The sequence below is a fragment of the Carya illinoinensis genome, chromosome 6 (genome assembly GCF_018687715.1).
Source record: "Carya illinoinensis cultivar Pawnee chromosome 6, C.illinoinensisPawnee_v1, whole genome shotgun sequence".
NCBI lineage: Eukaryota > Viridiplantae > Streptophyta > Magnoliopsida > Fagales > Juglandaceae > Carya > Carya illinoinensis.
In genome coordinates, this window is record NC_056757.1 from 18,949,365 (window position 1) to 18,954,273 (window position 4,909).

The window sequence follows — 4,909 nt, forward strand, 5'->3', positions numbered from 1 at the left end:
AACTTTTAAAATAGCGGCATTAACATAAACGCTAGGGCTATTCAACCTGGTTTCAGACCCCCAGAACTCAGGTACAGACACGGTCTGAAACCCAAATGAATCCAGGTTTTTGAAACCCGAAAATCTAGGTTCCGGGTTGTACCTCTTTTTTTTTGTCAAAAGCTTGTATGTTGTTTGTTTATTTTTTTTCCATTTTTTCTAATCTTACAGCCTAAAATATATCAAAATGGAAAACTAAATTTAAGTAAAAAATAGCTAAATGTAGAAAACTATAAATATAAACAACTAAAAAAATAAAATAAAAATAAAAAATAAAAAAATTGCCATGTAAAATGCATGCAACATACAAGATGCAATCGGTTATGACATTGTTTGAAGTAATTTGCAAAGATCATTACAAAAAAATACATTGATTTAATCAAACTCCAATACACAACAATAAACTACAACGCTTGGTCTTCTGTTTTTTCATACTCCTTGGTCTTCTGTTAACTTAGCATGCTTCAAAAGCTTTTTTCCTAAGCTACTGCAGAACTTGTAGCATAAGAAAGCAAATATTAACTATAAAAAGAAACATAGAGAAGAAACCCAATTTGAAAAAGACAACCTGTTCTTTCAAGGACCACCTCACAAATGTAAGAAAGAGAAATGTAGGGGCCCTGTAAACTAAAGCAATCATTAAAGCAAGTGGGGAACAACTTGAATGAACTCACATATTTTATGAAGATGGAAAATCAGATGCAATAACAGGGATATTAAAAGATCATGGCTCAGATAAGCAAATAAGGAAAACCCTGTAAATCTTGGTTGGAAGCATAGAGAACAATGTCAGCCATCAATAACACACCATTCACATCACTATTCAAGCCATAGTGCCTTAGAGAACCATGAAGAAGTCGTAGACATGAAGCCAACCCATACATGAAAAATTAGAGAATTACTTCACAATCCACAGAGAATACTCAAGCTAGATAATGATGTCATGGAATGAGTTACAAATATAAAAAGATTGACCATACACAAGGTAAATTTGAATGGCACCATAACATGATAAATTATCTTCATCTTTCCAAGGCTTCAATAGATTATTCTCCTTTCTCAATATTACTCATTCAACAAAAAAGAAAATAATTATATTTTGTGAATGCATGTATATATTTATTAAGGTACTACAAATGGTAAGTTTCTAGAACCAAGTGCTTCAAGAATTTCCTTACTAGGCTTTGAAAACAAAAGAGACATTACGTTGTTCAGTTTCACAAACCACTAAAGCCAAATAGACTGAATTAGAAACTAAATTTAAGCAGAAAATTGCATATATACATTGTGATCAAATCATAGACTACTTGAAATGAATCTCATCCAATTAAAAAGTTGAGGCGAACTTTACAACATTGAGCTGCAATCGTTTAGCTTATTGGACTTTTGCTAGCCATTATGCTGAATAAGGTAAAAGAGTGTCATTCACAAGTTTGGAAAGAGTGGCACTTGCAAGTTTAAAGAGTAGCTGAATAGTAAAAGAGTGATATAATAACAGTAAGAGCACAATCTATAATAATGCACCAATGAGCAACTGATACGTGTAAAGAATCATCATACCCATCAGTGGAATTACCACACAAAAACAAAAATTTAAAGGAGCCTCCAGAATCATTCTACCTTGCATACTTTATTAGCAGTGGTCCAATGACATGCATAGCTACAGCATAGTCCCACGCTGTTGCAAAAATCTGTCATTGTGAGAATGCATAAGCCTTTCAGAAATGGAGGCTTAAAACACTATTTATATTTAATGCAAACTTCATTAGAAGCCCAAAGAGGCATAACCTGAGTACACACTACATAGGATGTATATAAAGGCTACACCAAAGTAGCAAGAAGGAGGAGAAAAGAAGCAAAATTACTTGAAATCTAATGGGCTGGAAAATATTGTTCAGAACATTAAAAAACTTGATGCCCCCAATTATATTTATAAAATGATATATCTTAGTGAAGGATCAGTGCGTAAACTTTTACCAACACACCCCTTTCACACCTAACTTCAACTACACATTAAATAAGTGTTTAAACATGTTTATCTCATAAATTGAGAAACAATTGTGGTAATACAACAGTGATCATAAAAATAATACAGAAATGTAAGAACCACTCACCTTAAGCACATAACCTAGTTTCTGTAAATTCTTCATCACTGTAATCAACATCAAGGACTCTGGATTTTTCTTTACGTTTCCTAAGATCTATCAAACTAACAGCATATACTTTATACCCATGTTTAACAAAATAACAAAAAAAAACCATATCTATACTTTAAATACAAGCAGGGAAGAGAAGCAAGCTCAAAGACATGTCAGTACTAAGATGAAATTACCCAGAAGAAACTCTGATACGTGGTAGCTAAGATCTTCCATTTGTAGAGGCAAGCTTGAGTTTCCTGGTTCCTTCCTGCAGTGGAAAAGGCAATTAAGATACAAGCCTCTAAAGGTTTGAATAAAATACAAATTTTGTTATAAAGAAAAAAAATCATCTTCAATAATACCAGTTTGGAGCTCAAGGTATCCATATAACAATATAAAACCATATACTCTGCATCCCAAAAAATAAAAAATAAGAAAAAGCAATGATAGAAATGATGGGGCTTCAATGGAGCGGTGAACTCTCCCTTCAAAGCTACCCTTGGCCCGGATTCTTGAACTCCTCCCGTCACCTATGCTAGGCTAAATAAACTAAATATTAGTGATGAAAACATCGTAGGCAACTACCTCTCATCCCAGTTGCTCAATGTTGGAGCAATCGGCTGTCAATCTCGTGGTGCATTCGGTCTGTGCTTTCGAGAACGACGAATGTTCCACCCATGGCTGCAGGTTGGCTACAGCAGCTTCTCTCTTTTGGAGTGGGAGACTTGATCGGAGCATGATGAGAAATAATTCCAAAATGTTGAGCTGCTAATTAGGGTGGAATATTGAGGGAAAACAGGGCAGCGCTGATGGGAGGGAATGAGGATGCAGAGTTCAACGTTTTGGAAAGAGAGAGGGAAGTTTAAGTTCTCAAAATTTTCGGCAGGAAGATTGGTTCCAATGTAAATTTTCATTAGTTACTGTGTTTCACGTTAATGTTTTGAGGAACTTCTATCTATCGGTATATGTACGCATGCGACGGCAATTAAAACGCATTACCTATTTTATTCTTCTTCTTTCCTTGTATATTAGATAATGTTAATATAAAATATATATATATAATAATATTATTATAATCTTAAACATGATAATATTATCATATTTATTTGATCATATGCTTTATATATAATATTTATTCATAACATTTTATTACTTAGTAAAATCTCAATATATTCCTTTTGAAAATTGCATTAGTAAATTAGTAATACTAATATACATTAGTATATAATATATATTAATTATAATTTATACTTTATGGTCTTATACTAACACTCTAATACTATTAGTAATATACTTTAAGTCTACATATAAATTATTATATAAATCACTATAGTATTAGTATTGATGCGACTAACAACCGCTAGGATAGGTAGGTATTTCAAGCGATACATGACCAATTAATCGACCGAAAATCATAGGATATCTCCTAATCATTTATTAGTAATATACTTTAAGTCTATATATAAATTATTATATAAATCACTATAGTATTAGTTATACCATACTATATATATCACATTAATTGATGTGATTAACAACCGCCGGAATAGGTAGGTATATATTTGAAGCAATACATGACCAAATCGACGGAAAATCGTAGGATCAATGTTTTGTGGTTGGTGCTATTTTGCGACCAAACTTCGCTTCTGGGGGAAAAAAATACAGCTAATACTCTTATATGTCGTAGTGGGTAGCTTGGCCATTGATATGATTGTAAAACATTCACAATTAGCTTGACCATATCACATGGTTATATAAAAATGATTCTGAATTCGAACTTTGACTCTACACTTTATCCTAATCAAATCTTTCCCGTGTGGAGCGCGCTTATTGAGGGGAGTCTTGTGCACTTGTGAGGGAAGTGTGCTATTTGAATTTATAATAAAATCTATCATAAACATGAAGTTCATTATCATTTATAAAGTTTTTTCATAATTTTATTTTGAGCTTATAAGGTACTACAAGGAATTTGATCTTTTCCGGATCTAAATAATCGCCGCAGTAAGTCAAATAATCGCCGCAATAAAGATTCCTTAGCGTTTCAGAACTCGTTGCACAATGGTTGCCAAAAACCGGAGGGAACAAAATATTTTCATCGATTTTCAGTAATCGCTGTGTATAATATGTTTAGCAGCGCTTTGTCATCTGCTGGAAATAATATTAATACACGTTGGAAATAGCTATTACAAATGGTGATATAAAATGACGGCATTAGTATATGCCGACAGTTTGTAGACGCTGCTAAAGCCTATTATAGCGCTGAAATAATAGTGCAACGATGTATTTGAAATGTTGGTAATTTTACTCTTTTCCGTCGATAATCTACGCTGCATAAAATAAATATTGACGATGTCAACTTGTTTATCATTTGCAGCAGTTTAATAACTCGCTGTCAAAGAAAGTATTTTGCAACGCTTTTATCATCATATAAGACTATTTGCATCTATTATCCTGGACCAGTAACAGCTGTAAAAACCAATGGATACATTTGCAACAGCCTCCTAACCACTGCAAATGACGATCATTTCTGATTCAGCTAAACATCCTTGGAAATCTTGGTGTACACAGTACCCATCATTATATGAATATATATCTAGATAAATTGCATTAGCTTTGGAATATTACATAATAATACATGTGCAGTTCCGACCTTTAATTCAATGCCATATCACAAACTTGCATATATATTCCTATAACAGAATTTCAAGTAAGAAGCAGTAATGTTTTGAAAC

General features: G+C 32.9%; 1 long non-coding RNA gene across 2 annotated transcripts; it reads right to left on the reverse strand.

Annotated features, from left to right (window-relative positions):
• Nucleotides 1-378: 378 nt before the first annotated feature.
• LOC122314142 lies at nucleotides 379-3,091 on the reverse strand. Of its 2 annotated transcripts, XR_006243614.1 has the most exons (3): nucleotides 2,763-3,091; nucleotides 2,372-2,445; nucleotides 379-1,730 (listed from the first exon to the last, which is right to left on the reverse strand). It is a non-coding gene; the product is annotated as an uncharacterized LOC122314142 (long non-coding RNA). The 2 variants fall into 2 exon arrangements; XR_006243613.1 differs by having other exon boundaries at nucleotides 379-2,445.
• Nucleotides 3,092-4,909: the final 1,818 nt, after the last annotated feature.